This window comes from Pongo pygmaeus, chromosome 1 (assembly GCF_028885625.2).
Source record: "Pongo pygmaeus isolate AG05252 chromosome 1, NHGRI_mPonPyg2-v2.0_pri, whole genome shotgun sequence".
NCBI lineage: Eukaryota > Metazoa > Chordata > Mammalia > Primates > Hominidae > Pongo > Pongo pygmaeus.
In genome coordinates, this window is record NC_072373.2 from 187,025,610 (window position 1) to 187,046,359 (window position 20,750).

A 20,750-nucleotide genomic window follows, 5' to 3' on the forward strand; every position below is an offset into this window, starting at 1 on the left:
ACTCCAGCCTGGGTGACAGACTAAGACTCCACCTCAACCAAAAAAAAAAAAAAAAAGAAAGAAAGAAAAAGAAAAAGAAACAGAAACAGACATAAATCTTCCATGGAGGAACACATTTTCATCCAGGGCTCAATTCTCACAGATCAATTTCCAAAGAATGTGAGTTCACACAATTTAAAAAAAAAAAAGTCCTCAAACATAAGAGATAATAAGCCACTATGTGTGAATCAACAGAAACAACACACAGCAGAAGCAGACCTGTACCTACGATAGCTACCAGAATTATTAGATGAGTTGGCAATGGAACAACAGACCACTGAGAGGGGTTAACCAGATTTGAAAAGAAACCAGACAGAACTTCTGGAAACTGAAAATAAAATGGGAAAAAAATAGAGGTCAAAAAGGTAGTTTATATACAGGCGGAAAGAAGATAAATCTGGGAAATTGCCCAGAATGCATTAAGAAGAGATGAAGATAGTGAAAATATGAAAGGTTAAGAGACATGGAGGAGTTAATGAGAAGATCTCACAAAAACCTAACAGGAATTCTAGAAGGAACAGGAGCTGCAATATTCAGAGACTGTGGCTGAGAATTTCAATATTAGATAAAAGATGCTAATTATCAATATCAGATTCATAAGGACACACTATTCCCAGACAGTGTAAATAAGAAGAAATATACATCAGCACACATCTTAGTGAAACTGTAGAACATCAAAGATGAAGAGAAGAGAGAAAAGACAGATTATTATATGAGGAAATATTATATATATATATATATATAAAAAATATAATTAGACTAAAAGCTGACTTTTCAATAGCCTCAGTAGAAGTTAAAAGATGGGAGAATTGGCTGGGCGTGGTGACTCATGCCTGTAATCCCAACACTTTGGGAGCCCAAGAAGGGCAGATCACCTGAGATCAGGAGTTCGAGACCAGCCTGGCCAACATGGCGAAACCCCATCTCTACTAAAAATACAAAAATTAGCCAGGCATTGTGTCAGGCACCTGTAATCTCAGCTACTCGGGAGGCTGCAACAGGAGAATCACTTGAACCCGGGAGGCAGAGGTTGCAGTGGGCCAAGATCATGCCATTGCACTCCAGACTGGGTGACAGAGCAAGACTTCATCTCAAAAAAAAAAAAAAAAAAATCAGAAAAAAAGAAAACAAAGCTGTCCAGCCAGTGCCAAACTGTGAACTTTCCACCATATCTCAGAATCTGCTATTCCCCAAACTACTTGCCATTTTCTTTTCAGTAATCTTTCTGAAGGGCCTGTTGTTTAGTGAATTTTTTTGTTATTTTAAGCCTTTAAACTGTAAATTCCATCTCTTGCAATAAATTTATTTCTTTTTTTGCTTTACTTTGTTCAGAATTTCAGGTATTTAGCTCCCTTTTTATTATATGTCTATATATGCATATATATATAATTTTAAGACAGGGTCTCACTGTATTGCCCAGGCTGGAGTGCAGTGGTGCAATCTCAGCTCACTGCGGCCTCAACCTCCTGGGCTTGAGTGATCCTTCTGCCTCAGCCTCCCAACTACAGGTGCACACCACCACACCCAGCTAATTTGTGTGTGTGTGTGTGTGTGTGTGTTTTGTAGAGTTGCCTAGGCTGGTCTTGAATTGTGGAACTCAAGGATTCACCTGGCTTGACCTCCCAAAGTGCTGAGATTATAAGATGAGCCACCTTGTCCAGCTCCTTTTATGTTATTTTTAAATTTTTCAAATTATCTGTTATAGGGCATTCCTCCAGAAACAAAGGGCAAAATTCAACTGTTGTGATGAACCACGAGGACTCTAATTTTTAATTCTATGCATTTAATCATTGTCTCTTTATTTTAAGACTTTTTAAATACAGATATCATTTTTAAAGAAACAAACAAAAAAGATGGGAGAATATCATCTACAAAATACTGGAAAAAAGTAATTGTTCAATTGTATGCTCAGCAAAATCTTGTTCAAAAGTGAGAGCTGGCTGGGTGTGGTGGCTCATACCTGTAATCCCAACACTTTGGGAGGTGAGGGTGGGAGGCTCCCTTGAGGCCAGGAATTCCAGATCAGCCTGGGCTGGTTATGGTGAAACCCTGTCTCTACAAAACACACAAAAATGTTCCAGGTGTGGTAGCATGCTCCTGTAATCCCAGCTACTCAGGAGGCTGAGGTGAGAGGATCACTTGAGCCCAGGAAGTCAAGGCTGCAGTGAGCCATAATTGTGTCACTGCACTCCAGCCTGAGTGACATAAGGAGACCGTGTCTCTAAAAACCAGAAATAAAAACAAAAGGGAGGACAAAATATAGGCATTTTTCAGGCAAACAAAACCAGAATACACTGTATTTACTTTCAGTTGACTAAAGAAACTGCTAAAGGGTAATCACATGACATACTCATCATTAGGGAAATACAAATTAATGCCACAGCGATACCACTACAAACCCACTGGAATGGCTAAAATTTAAAAAGACTGACCTTATCAAGTGCTGGTGAGAAAGTGGAGCAACTGAAACTCTCATACACCGCTGATGGAAAATATAAAGTGGTACAATCACTTTGGAGAACAGTTTGGCATTTTCTTAAAAAGTTAAACACACATCTACCACATAGTCCAGCCATTACATTCCTTGGTACTTACCTAAGACAGAAGCAAATATGTGTCCACACAGAGACATGCTAGTGTTTATAGAAGCTTTATTTGTAATCGCAAAAAACTAGAAACAACCCAAAGTCTATAAACAGGTGACTGGATAAATAAATTGTGAATATACGTATGATGTAAATATTATCTGGCAATAAAAAGAAACGAATACTGATACATACAAAAGGATGCACTTCAAAATAATTACGCTAAAAGAAGCCAGGCCAAAAAGAGGACATTCTGTATCATTCTATTCATATGAAATGCTAAAATATGCAAATTAATCTTTAGTGATGGGAAAACATCAGTGATTATCTGGGAATGGGTGGGGATCAGGCAGGGGTGGGAGGAAAATGAGGAAACTTTTGTAGGTGATGGGTATGTTCACTATCTTGATTTTGGCGATGATGATGTGAGAACTTATCTAATTTAAATACATATAGTTAATTGCACATCAGTTATACTTCAATAAAGCTGTGAAAAAAAAAACAGAAAGAGAGAAAAGAAAAGAAAAAGAAATAATTCAGTGGTGTGCTGGAGCCCACAAAATTTGAACATCTCTTCGCACCTGCACATTCAATGATGTTATATTGATGGCTTAGAATAAGCCATGGTGCGAGTACATTTCCACACCAGAAACTGACTGCAATTCAGCGCCCTTCCCTGCCCCTAAGCCAGTTTACTCATCACCACTGGATGTTTATCAGGCATAAGATAACATCGCAAATTTCAAAAGCAGCACCTTAAATGCAAGAAAAAATTTGTGAACAGACATGAAAAGCATATGAATAAATCTAAAAATAAAACTACAAAATTTTGTTGACGTCAAATTTGTGAGGTTAAAGACAACAACGTAGATCTAACACACAGGATGACAGTAGCACGTATGTCTGAAGCGGGGCAATTGGAGTTCGTATATCCCCAAATCCTTGACTTGATTGGGAGGATGATACAGATACTGACTTTAGACATTTTTAGGTAAAATATGAATGCTAAACTGGTTTAGAGTGACCACTAAAAGCACACAATTTGAATGCATGCTTTCAAAACTTGTAGAGGAAAAATGCAATGAGAGAAAAACCTTAATTAAGTCCAAAAGAAGGCTTTGCCCTTCACCTGCAATTCTTCACATGCTCCCATCACTGATAACGTGGGTAACGATGATGTCACCACATGCCATGGATTACTCACTTCCTCATTCTTCCCCAGCAAGGTTATCGCTGTGTTCCTCGAATACATGAGCAACGGAATTCCAGAATCCCGTTTTGAGGAACTATTTTCTGATTTCACAATTGCTATGTCAGTCTGAGTTCAAATAGGAAACAGATGGCACACTGAAATTAGTATAATTCAAGGAGGCTTTTATGAAGGGGCCATTTATGAAGGTTTGGACAGGGTATCGGGGACTCACAAAGGATAATGTAATCATCCAGAACTAATAACAGCAGAATTACTGACATCCCTAGATGAAGACAGGGAATGGTTTCTGGAATCCAGAAGGAAATTCCTGTAGAGTGGGCCACGTGGAGAGCAGTGGTGACTTGTGGTCAAAGGACACAGCCAGCCCAGGACCTGTAAGGGAGCTCTGTGGCTGGGGATCTGCATTGGCTGAACCCAACACGAAGCCAGGAGGCAAGGACTCCACTGGCATAGACCATGCAGGGCCTCTCCTAGGAAAACGGAAGGGGAGGAAGGGTGGAGAGTAATTTTTTTTAGACAGGGTCTTTCTCTGTTGCCCAGGCTGGAGTGCAGTGGCGTGATCACAGCTCACTGCAGCCTCAACCTCCTGGGCCCAAGCGATTCTCCCACCTCAGCCTCCAGAGTAGCTGGGACTACAGGCATGTACCACCATGCCCGACTAATTTTAGTGTTTTTTGTAGAGACAGAGTCTCACCATGCTGCCTAGGCTGGTCTTGAACTCCTGGGCTCAAGCAATCCACCCACCTTGGTCTCCCAAAGTGCTGGGATTACAGGCGTGAGCCACTGTGCCTGGCCAAGAGTATTTTATATCTTTCATATACATATACATATATGTGATATATATCCATTTGTCTATATCCCCTCATATATTTGTCATATGTCATACATATAGTGTATGTTTAAATGAATATTGATTGTTTAAAACAACAACAATAATGTCTTGTGGAGTTTAAAACACATGTAGAAATAACAGGCTGGGCGCAGTGTCTCACCCCTGTAATCCCAGCACTTTGGGAGGCCGAGGTGGGTGCATCACTTGAGGTCAGGAGTTCAAGACCAGCCTGGCCAACATAGTGAAACCCCATCTCTACTAAAAATACAAAAATTAGCCGGGAGTGGTGGCAGGAAGCTGTAATTCCAGCCCCTTAGGAGGCTGAGGCACAAGAATCCCTTGAACCTGGGAGGTGGAGGTTGCAGTGAGCCGAGATCACGCCACTGCACTCCAGCCTAGGCAATGAAGCAAGATTCCATCTAAAAAAAAAAAAAAAAAGAAATAACATAGATGACAAAAATTACACAAAAGGGAGGAAGAGGAGGATAAATGGAATTAAACTGTTGTAAGTTTCTTTCATTGTTTGAGAAGTAAGAAAAGTACTAATTTAAGGCAAACTCTAGTGAGCCAAGGAGTTCTATTTTTAAAATATACTTCTTATTTTAGATAGTTTTAGATTTACAGAAACATTGAGAAGATAGTACAGAGGGCTTTCTTGTGCCCCACATCCCCTTTCCCGTTATTAACATCTTACATTATGATATATTTGTCACAAGTAATGAATCAATATTGATACATTAGCTAAAGTTCACACTGTATTTACATTTCTCTAATTTTTACCTACTGTCCTTTTTTGTCCAGGATTTGATTTAGGATCCCACATTACATTTACTTGTTATGCTTGCTTAGGCTCCTTGTGGCTGTGACAGTCTCTCAAACGGATATGTATATAACATACACATATACATTCATGTGTCCTTGTTTTTCACAGTTCTGAGCAGTACTGGTTGGGTAGTTTGTAGAATGCCCCTCAGCTGAGATATGTCTGATGTTTTTCTCATAATTAGATTGGGGTGATCTGTTTTCAGGGGGAGGAAGGAAGAACAAGTGGTAAAGTGTCATTTGCATCACATCCTATCAAGAGGAACACACTATCCACATGACCCATCGCTATTGATGTTGACCTTGATCACCTGGCAGAAGTAGTGTTTGTCAGGTTTCTCCACTGTAAAATTACTTTATTTCACCTTTCAGTAGTGTATTCTTTGGAAGGAAGTCACTATGTACACCCCATAATTAAGGAGTGGGGTATTATTCTTTCCCTCCTCTTCAAGGGCAGAGTATCTACATAAATTATTTGGAATCGTGGTGCAAGAGAGATTTCTCCTCTCCCATTTATTTATATATTTAGTTATTCATTTATATCAGTCTGGAGTCTTGGATATTTATTTTATACTTTGAGTTATAATCCAGTACTATTTTACTTATTTATTTTTTTGCTTAAAAATTTTCAGCGTTGCCCATTGGGAGCTCTTTGATTTGACTCCTGTGTCCTTTTGGCATACTCTCATCATTTTTTAACATTCCTTTACTTTCTGGTGCTACAATATGATTCAGGGTCCTCCTGTATATTTTCTGTTTCAATTTGAGCCATCCATTTCTCTGAGGAGCCCCGGTTTCTGCTATGAGAATGGCATTAGAACTGGATGCTAGGGGCGTTCTTTGCTCCTAGGCCTTCTCAGCTGACAGAGTAAGGGAAGATATGTGTGTGCACTAGCCTGTGTACACACACGTATATATATACGTGTATGTCATATACAAGTACGTATGATGTATGTGCCTATGTATATATGTATGTGTGATATATAAACATATTTCTGGATGTAATTATCTGTGTCTATATTAAACTAAACATGAGTTCATAGTGATGTAAGGAGATATTTTAATCTCTATAGTAACCATTAGAAGAATAAAGACAGAATGTATTAATAAAACTAACAAGGTAATAGAGGAAAAAAATAGAATAATAAAAGTAATTAGTCCTGAAGAAGGCAAGGACAGAGAAATAAAGGAACAAAATCCAGATGAGACAACTGGAAAACAAAGAGCAAGACGATAGATTTAAATGTAAAGAAAAATAAACAGTAACAGTATCGGAAAAAGTTTAGAGGAACATTCACCAGGCCAAATCCACTCTCCACGCTTCCTCCCCCTTCGCTTTCCTAGGAGAGCCCCTGCATGGTCTATGCCAGTGGAGTCCTTGCCTCCTGGCTTCGTGTTGGGTTCAGCCAATGCAGATCTCCAGCCACAGAGCTCCCTTACAGGTCCTGGGCTGGCTGTGTCCTTTGACCACAAGTCACCACTGCTCTCCACGTGGCCCACTCTACAGGAATTTCCTTCTGGATTCCAGAAACCATTCCCTGTCTTCATCCCTTCAGGCCTAGGGATGTCAGTAATTCTGCTGTTATTAGTTCTGGATGATTACATTATCCTTTGTGAGTCCCCGATACCCTGTCCAAACCTTCATAAATGGCCCCTTCATAAAAGCCTCCTTGAATTATACTAATTTCAGTGTGCCATCTGTTTCCTATTTGAACTCAGACTGACATAGCAATTGTGAAATCAGAAAATAGTTCCTCAAAATGGGATTCTGGAATTCCGTTGCTCATGTATTCGAGGAACACAGCGATAACCTTGCTGGGGAAGAATGAGGAAGTGAGTAATCCATGGCATGTGGTGACATCATCATTACCCACATTATCAATGGTGGGAGCATGGGAGGGAATGCAGGTGATGGGCAAGGTGTTAAGAGATCAAGTGGCGCTGGCACTTAATTGCTATGGCAACAACAGTGATTAAAAAATAGTAGAACCAACTGGATTCTTTTTACTATCCTAAGAAGTTTATATAGGGAAAAAGAGAAAATCAAAGCTATGGAAATACAATTAAAAAGACGCATGGAAAACCAGAATGCCTCCATAGTGGCCCTGAGGGGTTCCTTATTTCCAGTAATTGAAGGGTAAATATGGCTAAGAACTAAGTCTAGGGTCTGACTGTTAAAGTTGTAGATTTGCAGCAGCAATTAAATGCATAACGCGGCCAAGTCTCTTATGCCAAGGCAAGGTTCTTGGGGAGGAGTGGGACTCTCAGATACAGGAAGGGGATACAGGATGCCCGAAAGGCAGGCCTGATGGGACTGAGACTTTTGAACCTCTGCTCCTCCGAACCTTTTATTCTGGCTGAAGGAGCTATCTCTCCTCTGCATAAAAGCCTTACAATCATTGTTCCCAGGGCAGTTGCTCCATAAGCTAATGCTAACTCTCCTCAGGTCCCCTCCCTTACCTCTTATTACCTTCAGGCCCACAACAAAGTAGAAGGCCTGCTCCAGAAAAAGCTAGCTGTGCTCTTAAAGACGTGCAAAACCCCAGTCAGGATAGTCAAGGGAAAGGTCAGGGAGTGGACTGGGAGGATGGTAGACAGCCGCTTCTCTAGGTGTGGTCCCTGGACCAACAGCATCAGCATCATCTGAGAACTTGTTAGAAACACAAATTCTCAGGCCTAACCTCAGTTCTATAGAATCAGAAACTGCAGGGGTGAGACCCAGAAATCTGTGTTTTAATAAGCCCTCCAGGTGATTCTGATTTGCACTAAAATTTGAGACCCCCCCCCCCGACTTAATAGATCCATTAGATTCTCATGTTCCTGAGTCTTCAGACACCTTCCTCTACAGCATTACTACTCAGAGCTGTTGTTCCAGATCAGAGGCACTGGCATCACCTGCATCAGAAAATGCAGAACCTTCGACCCCGCCCTAGACTTATCAAACCAGATTCTGCATTTAAAAAGATCCTCAGGTGCTGTGCATGCACATTAAAGTCGCAAAGGCCCTGTTCCACAGCGGTGGCTCTCGAACTTTGGCATGGATCAGAATCACCACACTGTGAGCACCACTGTGCTGTGCAAACCTGCTCACTTCTCCCTCACCACGGCCCCTGAGAAGGTCTGAGGGACACTTCCCTCACTAAGGTATTCGGAAGTCCTTGAAGAGCTCTGTGGTGACTGCGATCTATAGGCTGGAGATGACAGATGGGGACAATGCAAAGGAATTGGGTTTCTTGATCTTAAAGAGAATATTGGGACCCCACAGTAGATGAGGCAAGGTGGCCATACTTGCTGGTCAGAGAGGAGGTAGCGCCCCGAGCTGCAGAGATACAGTGGCCGTCAGAGTGCTGGAATCTGTAGTGAATTGTGGCGCAGCTGTCTAGAAATGAAATACTTGGGCAGCCTGTGAAGGTGCTGCCTGACAAATACAGGTGAAAAATTCTAGGTTTCTGGGTAGAAACTGGAGGAAGATTCATGGCCTTTTACCCAATTCCTAGACCTAAGTCAGTCCATAAACTCGGAGACCCACAGCTGAGGAGGGACCCTGCAATGTGGTCACGGATGTATATTGTGTGTCTTCTCCAAAGCCTTCCTCAGAATGGCCTGCAGCCATTTACCAGGGCAGCTATACACTAGTGAGAAGGAAATATACTAGATATTCCCAAGGTTAATAAATATTGACCCTGAACTCACTCTGATCCCCAGAACCCTGAAGTGCCACCATCATCCACCAGTGAAATTTGGAACTTATGAAAATCAGGTGATGTATGGAATCCTAGCCCATACATCCTAGTCTGTCTAACACAGTGTCCACAGGATCAGGTATTTATCCTGTGTTTTTCCCTGACTCCTAGAATGTGTAGAGAAAAGAGAGATATGTAATAACTGGCAGAATGATTATATTGGTCCTTTGACCCATGAAATGAAGGCTTTTGTAGTGAAAAGGAGGGCAAAGTGGAAGCTCTTGTTGATGGAGATCCCTCCAGCGCTCACTTCCATGCCTACCACACCAAGAAAGTAAAAAATAGTTCAACCCAGGGGAGACTACAGTGACTAATGCCACCACCAGCAACTTGAGATATGCACAGGTGGCAATTCCCAGTACATCCCCATTTAATTTACTTATCTGGCTAGTGCAAAAACCAGATGGGGCACAGAGAAAGAGATCTTTGTACATTTATTCACATAGCGATGTCAGTCACAGCTACAGCACTAAATGTGGAATATTTACTGTGGCAATTCAACACAGCCCATGATATCTGGCATTCAGCTTCTGACCTAGAAAACATTTTTTCCTCCAGGAAAATCCGAAGCAGTTTGCATTTACATAGCATGGCAAATAGTATACCTCTACTATCTTACACCAGGACAATATCAAGTTTCCTTTTCTCTGTCATAATATAATGTGACGGGAACTTGATCATCTTGTTACCCTACAGGATGTCATTCTGGTCCATGACATTGATGGAATTATGTTAACTAGACCTGGTGAGTAGGAAGCATCAAGCACTCTAGATGCCTTTGTAAGACATATGTGTGCCTGAGGCCAAGAGGCATACTATATAAGTGAAGTTTCTAGAGGGTCATTGGTCTGGGTAATCCTTCTCTAAAGTGAGAGACAAGTTGCTTACCCTTGAATTTCACAACACAATGATGGAGACACACTTCGTTTGGGGGAAGCCTACCTTGGACTCCTCCATCTCGAAAGGAATAGAATTTTGCTTTCATGCAGTAAACGTGTATTCTGGGTACACATTTGTCTTCTCTGCCCGAAGTGCTTCTTCCAGCATCACTTGTAGACTTACGGAATGCCTTATTCTTCACCACAGTATCAAATACAACATCATCTCTGATAAGGGGACCCATTATCAGAAGTATGGTCATTATCAGAAGTAAGGAAGTATGGCAGTGAGCTCCTGCCCATAAAATTCTCTGGTATTATGATGTGGCATATCAATTTGATGGCAGTGGCAGCCTGTCTGGAGTGGCTGCTGCCATCATGCCAGCTGCAGCAGGGAGGTGCGGCCACGGCTGCACACTCCACAGAGCCAGCAGGAGCTGGGGACAAGTGGGAGCCCTGCCCCTTCTGCATTGGTGGGGAAGGAGCTCCATGGGAGGTGCACCTGCAGCTGCCCAAGTCATGGCTGCGGACTCTGGCCTTTCACTACACAGAGCAGGAAGAAGCCCCACCCTTCCAGGTACAGCTACAACTGCCCAAGTCATGGCTGTGGACCCAGGCATCCCTGTGCTCTTGGAGGGTCCAGGAGCAGGCAGGAGCCCCACCTATCTGGGTGTAGCTGCAACAGCTCAAGCCACAGCTGTGGACCCAGGCATCTGGGCACTCTCAGGGGCCTGGGAGAGTCCCCCTTCCTCCTGCAGACTCAGAGGCGTCTGCTCCCACTGCCTGGCCTCTTCCCACTCCCGTGCCTGCTCCAATCTCAGAGCAAGGTTGGGGCCAAGCCTGGGTGCTCTCATAGCCTGGCTGGGTGTGAGAACACTTGGGGCAGTGCTAACATGCCAGCCCCCTGCCACCTTGGCCCCCTCCAGACTTTGGGCACTAATAAGCATAGGAGCGAAGCCAAGGGGAAGTTGAGGGAATCTTGGCACAGGCCTGCAGGTGCTCCTTGGCATAAACAGCCTGGGCACCATCAACAGCAGCAGGAGGCAGACAAACTCCTGCACAGAAGGGATCCTGCACAGAAGGGAACGGGTCTGTGGTGAGGCCAGGGAGGGCCTGAAAGCTAGGGGTGGGACTGCCAGTCTGAACTTGTGGTGCCTTTTCTGGGCTCATCCATGGCCACCCATGGACCAATCAGTACACACTTTGTCCCTTCTGAGGCCCATTAAAGCCCCAGGCTCAGCCAGAGCTGAGCAGATGTCCCGATGACCAGCTGCAGAGAGGAGCTTCCCACTCCAGGGCCTCCTCTGAGCTGTTGTGTCACTCCACACAGCTCCTCTTTGCCTTGCTCATCCTGCACTTGTCCGTGTACCTCATTCTTCCTGGACACAGGACAAGAACTTGGGACTGGCTGAGTGGTGGGGCTGAAAGAGCTGTAACACAAACAGGGCTGAAACACATCCCTTGCTCATCACATTGCAGGAGAAGAAGAAAGAAGAGCTGTGGCCCTTTGGGGATCCCAGACCTGGGAGCTCCCCGAGCCAGGGCTATGACTCCCTCTTTGAGGCCCTGAAGTTCCTGAAGTCTCTAAGCTTCCAGGTGCCACCATGTTCCCTGGTGCCAGCCATAGAAGCTACTTGTGGTGCACCTGGTCTAGCTGCAGCCTTGCAGAGAGCCAGCACCTGTGCTGACACCTGGAGCTGCCCACCCCGCTGCAGCAGCCAGCATGCTTGCCTGTAAGCAGTGGCCAGACCCCATGCTTGCTCACTCACATACCCCTTACTGCTCCACGCCTGGCTTGCCTTTGGCAGACACGGCATCCTGGTCAGTGGCATAAGCCGAGTGCAGCCTGCCAGGTTAAGTGGGAGGAATGAGCCTAGTGGGCCCAAGCAAAACTTGGGCAAAGGCGCCACTCGCCACAGAGGTTTCCAGCCAGAAATGCAACACTCCAAGGATCCTGCAACAACTTGGAAGCAAGTAGCTTGAGAGAATGGTGAAACAGATTACTAAAGGCTCATTACAGTGCCCTCTGGAAGGCAACACCCTCCAATGTGGGGGTGCTCTCTCATAGGGTACAGTGTATGCTTTCAATCAGAAGTCAATATATGGTGTCCATAGCCAGGCTGCATAGGTGTAAGAACAAAGAGATAGTGGTGGGAGTGGTCCCTCTCACTATCATACCTAATAATCCACTTAAAGGCTTAAAGACTACCCTTGCAATCTTAGGCTCCATGGATCTGAAGGTCCTAGTGTTCAAAGTAGTAATTCTTCTACCAGGAAAAATGACCATTGTTCCAGTGAACAGACAAATAAGAAGACTTCTTTCTTCACTGGGGCAATTGGTCCTGATTCCCAGGGGATAATTGTGTTGCTGGTATATGTTTAGGGCACCTCTTAGTCTTCTCTTGCTCTAAAGTCCTGGTCAGTGGAAAACTGTGACAATCCAATAACGTCAAGACCATCAAAGATTCAGATCCTACAAGAAAGAATGTTAGGGTCATTTCACTAGCTAAAGACACCCATCCACTTGAGGTGCTGGATGAGGACAAAGGGAACCTGGATCGGGTGATGGAAGAAGGCAGAGGTGATTAGCAGTTTAGGCCCCATTCCCAGCTATAGAAATGGGGACTATAAAAACTGGTTTTATGTTACCTTACTGTTTGCTCCCTGTATTAACTTCTTTTTTCTTTTTAGAAAGGGTCTCACTATCACCCAGGCTGGAATGCAGTGGTGCAGTCTTGGCTCACTGCAGCCTCAACCTCTCAGGCTCAAGTGATCTTCCCACCTCAGCCTTCCAAGTAGCTGGGACTACAGGTGTGCACCACCACACCCAGCTAATGTTTTCTCTTTTTGTAGAGATGGGGTCTCACTATGTTGCTCAGGGTTGTCTTGAACTCCTGGGTTCAAGCTCTCCTTCTGTGTCGGCCTTCCAAGGTGCTGGAGGATTACATGCATGCTCCTGGCCTCCTGTATTAGTTTCTAGGATTATATAACAAATTATCACAAGTTAAGCTGTTTAAAGCCACACCCATTTATTAATTCACAGTTTTGTACATCAGAAGTCTAGGCCTGGTGTACACGGCTGGATTCTCTGCTCAGGGTCTCACAGGACTAAAATCCTTGTGCTGCATGGGCTACCTTCTCATCTGGAGCTCAGGATCCTTTTCCAAGCTCACACGGTTGGGGCAGAATTCAGTTCCTGTGGCTAGAGAACTCAGGCTCCATTTCCTTGCTGGCTGGCAGCCAGGGGCTGCTCTTAGCTCACTGAAACCACCCACACTCCTTACTACAAAGCCCTCTCCATCTTCAAGGCCACCAATGGAGAATTTTTCATGTATCACACTTCAAATCTCTTTCACCAGGAAGAGCCCAGTTCCTTTTAAAGGCTCACCCAATTAGGTCAGATTTACCCAGGATAACCTCCCTTTTCTAACTAATTTGAGAACTCAATTGCCTCTGCAAAATCCCATCACAGCAGCCCCTTGATTTGTGTTTGATTGAATAACTGGGAGGAGGTGTGCGGCACTGAAGGGTGCAGGAATTTGGGGAGGCTATCTCTGAATTCTGCCTGCCACACCACGCCTCACTTTTACCCAATTCCTTATTTGAAGAACTCCAGTGGAAGTCATGCTCTAGGTTTCAGGGGGAATTATGACAGATTGAGATTGCCTCTTGATAAAATAGTAGCCAATGGGACTTTGTGCATTCCCTTTGATGAGGACATGAATTTTTCACCCGTTATCAAAGATGAAAGTGTATACTGAGGGAAGAAAGAGAACTGTGCCAGATATATTCTATTTATGCCCCCAGATCTCTTTCCTCCTCTCTCTCTGCCCAAGTAGATGGACCTGTGTTGGTTACATCAATGGCTTCCCTTGCCCTTTGGCTCTGTTTGCTTTATCAAGCAGGGAGGCCTAGCAGGAGATTAGAGGAAAGAAAGAGAGTAAGGTCAGGTTATTTATTTCTCGAGCTTCCTCCTTGTAAGCTTGCCTTGGCCACCTGTGTCCCGCAGCCAGGGGCTTCTGCTCCTCTGAGGGCAGCTATGACTTTCTCCTCCTGGATTCCAGTAACTCCTGTGCCCCCCATCACACTTGTAGGCCTCAGAGGCCCTAGGTTGCTGCAGTATCCTCTGTATCTCCTCTAGGTTCTGCCCACACCTTCATAAATAGTCCTGTTATTAAATCTCCTGAATTATCCTAATTTGAGCGTGCCATCTGTTTTTTGTTTGGACTCTGACTGATTCAAGAACCTATTAAGAGATAGACACAGGAATGTGGCAGATGGAAATACAAATATTACTTTTATTATTATCATCAAAACTGATACTGGACAATATGGCCTAGGTCTGCTAGGCAGGCAGGTTTGCTAATATTTCACTCCTGAGGTCAACTGCAAGGGCCAGCTTCTGTAAAACTTATGGGCAGGCAAGGAGGCAGAGCAGGGTGCATGCTTTTTCACAGAGGGGAGGGAGGATGCAGCTGAGCTGAGCGTTTCGGCTTCTTTTTCTGCCAAAGTTACCCACCAGATGAGTGACTCCCCATCCCCAGGGTAAGACTGGGAAGGTGGGGCAAGAGGCCGGGAGCCTTTTTCTCGAAGGCTCCTTCCACAAAGGAACAGAGCCCCGAGAGTGCCAATATTTTGAATAGTGAATGACACTTTAAATAAAATCAAAAGATAAGCAAAAACAACTAAAGGCTTAATATCCAGAATTTTTATGAATAACTCCTCTAAACTGATTATTTAAACACTGAGAATCCAACTGATAGCCAAGCACACTGGCTCACGTCTGTAATCACAGCACTTTGGGAGGTTGAGGTGGGAGGATCACTTGAGGCCAGTGGTTTGAGACTAGCCTGGGCAATATAGCAAGATCCCATCTCTACAAAAAAATATAAAAATTAGTTGATGTGCTCCTGTAATCTCAGCTACTTCAGAAGCTGAGTAGGCAGGATCGCTTGAGTCCGGGAGTTCAAGGTTACAATTGTGCCACTGCACTCCAGCCTGGGCGACAGAGTGAAATCTTATCTCTACAAAAAAAAAAAAAAAAAGAAGGCGGACAAAGACTTCAAATAAGCAACTCACAGAATTTTTATTATTATGACTCCTGAGGTTGAACATCTATCCAGATACTAATGGCCAATAAATATCTGGAGAGATGTTCAACCTCAGGAATAGTTGAGGACTTGATTCTTACAAATGTTTTTTTCCCCTTCAGGTTGGTAAACATTTTAAAGACTGATGTTATCCAGTGTTGCTGAAGACGTAGGGAAACAGACACTCTTAGGGGTTGTTAGTAGGCATATAAGTTGATAAAGCTGAAGGACAATTTGGCAGTGAATTTGAACCTTAAATGTGCATATGCTTTGACCCAGAAAGTCCACTTATGGGGACCTAAGCTGGAGAAATATGCAAATGTGTATGCTAAAAGCATATACAAGGATGTGTATTGCTTGTTATAGTAAAGATTTGGAAACAATATTGTTATCTATCAGTAGGGAAACAATAAAAACATATTTTTAATATAAACACAATTAAAAGACTGGCTAAAGGGAGAGAGCACAATAAAGTAAATTGATTTTTTATTTTTATTTTTTTATTTTTGAGATGGAGTCTTGCTCTGTCATCCAGGCTGGAGTACAGTGGCATGATCTTGGCTCACTGCAACCTCTGGCTCCTGGATTCAAGTGATTCTCCTGCCTCAGCCTCCCAAGTAGCTGGGACTACAGGAGCCCACCACCACACCCGGCTAATTTTTGTATTTTTAGTAGAGGCGGGGTTTCACCATGTTGGCCAGGCTGGTCTCAAACTCCTGATCTCAAATAATCCACCCGCCTTGGCCTCCCAAAGTGCTGGGATTACAGGCATGAAGCCGCTGCACCTGGCCTGATTTTATTTTTTAAGGGAAGACTTCCTATATATATTGCTAAGGGGAAAAAAACAAGTTGTAAAAAATACATACATAACACCATGGGTAGAATTCATGAGTGTAAACATTAAATGAGGGAAGGATAGGATTGTGTAGTCAGGGTTACTGAGATTTTTTCCAAATTACAAACTTAATGTAAAAAACTGTTTACACCTGTACCCTTTGAGCTATACAAATGCTGGTTGTATTTAACTAAGTTTGCATGTGGTTGAGTGTGCCGTTAGTTAACATTCCATAAATTGAGACTGCCGAGGGCCTTTGTGTGTTACCAACAGCATGCAAATGTAAGGGAGGGGCCCCAGAAAGGTTTCTGGATGAGATCCAACCACTGAGTAGTAGAACATAAACTAAAGATACAGGGCCAGTGATAGGAACTTCCTTTTAAAGACAAAAATGTATAATATGGAACAGCAAATATTATAATATTCTTCCAAGAATATAGATGATAGCTCATGCAAGCACAAATTTTGTAAAGTGACTCAATGCTGTTTTGTATAATGCTATTATTATTCAATGCACTGTGTGTGAGATGATTCTGTTTAAATCTACTGAAATTTTAGTTATAGAGTTCTAACGTAGATGTGCCATGGATATTCCTGTATGAATGCTTGGATACAATAGAGAACTATGAAAGAAAAATTTTACCCAAGATTTAGTTTCCTTTTTGACATTGTTACAAGCTGTCATGAATCCATGTGATATGGACTATTACTTGTAAAATTGAGTAAAGTAGGAAAGAAAAATTCCGAAGCTTTAGAAATGCAGGCTCAATGGCTCAAAAAATAATAATAATACAGTGACACTTGAATGTTGATATTCCTAAATCTAGACAGCTATAACTGAACACATGGTTGGGTGTGAAAATACATAACATGATATATGGAATCTGATTTGAGCAGACTGTAGGAAAGTAGTAGAAAGATTAGTAGCTCAAACAAGAAAGTTAAATAGAAATGAGGATGCTCTTGTTTAGAGCAAGATAGGAAAGAGTTTAAAGAAGACTGGATGAAATAAAAAAACATTAGTACAATGTTTGAAAGACAAAGATTCCTCTTAGACACTGAAGTCCCTAATGCGCTGTGGGGTCACCCAGCCTCCATTATAAGTTATATTAAATTATATAAATTCATGAAATGATATAAACACATAGCCCCAACGCCCAAGGGTTTGGGTCTTTAAATTTCTTTTTACTGAGAGATCCAAGTATTTCCTGCAATGTGCACAATGCTAGATCTTTGGATGGGAAAAGCAAGTTAGTTCTGGGTTATCTTGATTTTTGGAAAGGGTTAAGATGAAGTAAGAAGGCCAACCTGGGTGGGCACGGTGGCTCATGCCTGTGATCTCAGCACTTTGGGAGGCCGAGGCGGGCGGATTACAAGGTCAAGAGATCGAGACCATCCTGACTAACACGGTGAAACCCTGTCTCTACTAAAAATACGAAAAATTAGCCGGGTATGGTGGCGGGCGCCTGTAGTCCCAGCTACTCTGGAGGCTGAGGCAGGAGAATGGCGTGAACCCGGGAGGCGGAGCTTGCAGTGAGCTGAGATTGCACCATTGCACTCCAGTCTGGGCGACAGAGTGAGACTCTGTCTCAAAAAAAAAAAAAAAAAAAAAAGAAGGCCAATCTGGTTGATTCCCTTATAGAAGCTCCAAGTGCTAAACAATGTAAACACAATGCATCTCTTGGTTTTTCTTTGCCACTTCTCTTTGTACATTAGCTTTATTCTCTCTGGCCGACTGTCCCCATGAGTATGGTTCTATTAGGATGGAGAAAAGAGGAAACATATATTGGAAGGGCAACCTGCAACAACTGAAATGGTATTATGCCTGGGCCAGCTTGGGTCAGGTGCCCACTCATTGACCAATCACTATGGCTCAGAAGAAAGAATCATATAAGAAGATGATAGCTCCATTCACACCTTAAGGTGAAGAAATGGTGAAAGTGATATAGTTCCCCCGAACAAGGGAATTGTTCCCAGAAAAAGAAAGAGATCCTCTATTAATAATCAACTGTGGCTAATAAATTACCCTGAAACTCAGTGGCTTAAAACAGCAAACATTTCCTACCAAAGAGTTTCTGTGGGTCAGGAGACCAGGTGTAGTTTAGCTGGGTATCTCTTACAAGGCTGTAATCAAAGCATGGGCCAGGGGACAGGCATTTTAAGGCTCAGTCGAGGGAGGATCTGCTTCAGAGCTCACTCATGTGGCTGTTGGCAGGCCTCAGGTTCTTGCCAGCTGTGGGCCAGTGTATTAGCTTGGGCTGTGAAAACAAAATACCGTAGACTAGGTGGCTTCAACAATAGTCATGGATTTCACACAGCTCTGGAGGCTGGGAAGTCCAACATCAAGGTGCCAGCAGATTTGGTTCCTGGTGACGGCTTTCTTACTGGCTTGCAGATGCTGCCTTCTCCATGTGTCCAGAGAGAGAGACAGAGAGAGAGAGAGAGAGAAAGAGGAGAGAGAGAGAGCGCGCAGGGGGTGGGGAGCAAGCTCTGGTCTCTCTTCTTTTTCTTACAAAGACACTTATCCCATCATGGGATCCCACCCCATGACCTTATCTAGACCTAATCACCTCCAAAGGCCTCATTCCTAAATGCCATCACATTAGTGGTTAGGGCTTCAACATACAAATTTTGGGGGAACGCAAACACTCAGTCCATAACAGCTAGAACATCAGTTCCTTGACACACAGGTGTTTCCACAGGGCAGCTCACAACATGGCAGCGGGTTTTTCTCAGAGCGAGTGAAAGAGTGAAAGGAGCCAAGATAGAAGCCACAGGCTTTTTGTAATGTAATCTCTGAGATGACATCACACCAATTCTGCAATATTCTGTTTGTTTGAAGTGAGTTGCTAGGTCCAGCTCACAAACAAGGGAAGAGGGGTACACGGGGGCATGAATACCAGGAGACAGAGATATAGGGAACCACTTTTTATTTATTTTTTTGAGATGGAGTCTCACTCTGTCCCAGGCTGGAGTACAGTGGTGCGATCTCTGCTCACTGCAACCTCCACCTCCCAGGTTCAAGCAATTGTCCTGCCTCAGTCTCCTGAGTAGCTGATATTACAGGCATGCGCCATCATGCCCAGCTAATTTTTGTATGTTTAGTAAAGACGGGGTTTCACCATGTTGGCCAGGCAGATCTCGAACTCCTGACCTCAAGAGATCCACCCACCTCGGCTTCCCAGAGTGTTGGGATTACAGGTGTGAGCCACTGCGCCCAGCTAATTTAAAGTTTTTATTTTATTTTCCATAAGTTATTGGGGTACATGTGGTATTTGGTTACATGAGTAAGTTATTTAGCGGTGATTTGCGAGTAGTATATGCTGCACCCTATTTGTAGTCCTTTATCCCTCACCCCCTCCCACTCTTCCCCACAAATCCCCAAAGTCCGTTGTATCATTCTTATACCTTTGCATCCTCACAGCTTAGCTCCCACATATCAGTGAGAACATACAATGTTTGGTTTTCCACTCCTGAGTTATTCCACTTAGAATAATAGTCTCCAGTCTCATCCAGGTCACTGCAAATATTGTTACTTCATTCCTTTTTATGGCTCAGTAATATTCCACTATATACATATATATAATATATATAAAAAATTAACCATTATAGATATATAATTTATATATATAAAAATTTATATATATAAAAAATTCACCATTATGCTGAATTTTGTGATAATTACTCACTTGTTCTTCATTGTTTTATCAGAGATGTCCGTATTCCTACAAAAGATACTGTTGGTTTTCCCTGCCTTTGACTTTATATCAATGGAATCACACTGTAGGTATTTCTCTGTGATTTGCTTCTTCCTCTAGAGATTATGTTTCTGAGATTTATCCACTTGATGCTTTCATACTGATGTTTTTCAGTTCCAATCAAACTTCACTAAGCTCTTCATATATTGTCCTAACACAGGAACAAACTCAGTTTTATCATGTGAGCCACCAGCTTTCTCTGGTACAACATGGTATGACTATACTATTACACAACTCATCTATGTATGGATGGATGGACATTTGGGTTAGTTCCATCTTTTTGCTACATAGATAGTTCTGCTGTGAACATCACTTTACTTTTTTCCTGGTACACTTGTGCAAAACTTTCTTCAGGGGATACACCTGGGGAAGGAACTGTTGGATCATAGGCATATCAGCTTTAAGAGACAATGCCAAATTGTTTTCCAAGGAGGTTACAGTGATTTACACTCCTATCGGCAGTTGTTCCAAATCCTATCCAATATTTGATAATGTCTTTTTTATTTTTGCCCATCTGGAAGGCATAAAGTAGAATTTCATTGAGGTTTTGATTTGCATTTCACATGAGTTGTAATATGTTTTACTGCATTGCCAAATGCTATCCAATGATCAAATGAGACTCTGAACTCTGTACTAAAGTTTTTGCCATTATCCATGCAACTATCTACAAGTTGTTATTACTTTAATATCACACCTGTGCAAATTATTTGGTCAAAAGTCAAATACGTACCTGTGAAGCACAATAAAGCAAAAAAAAAAAGGCAAATGCAAAGAATCAAAACTTGTGATAACTGAGTGTCATGCCTGTGTTGCAAGGTGGGATAAGACATAGTCAAAGGTGAATAAAGCAAATAATTTTCATGGACATTGCACTCCTTATATATTTATTTGGGCATATTATGTGAAGGTGGAAGGTGTTGTAAGGGAATTAAGGGGAAAGTGAGTCACGTATGTC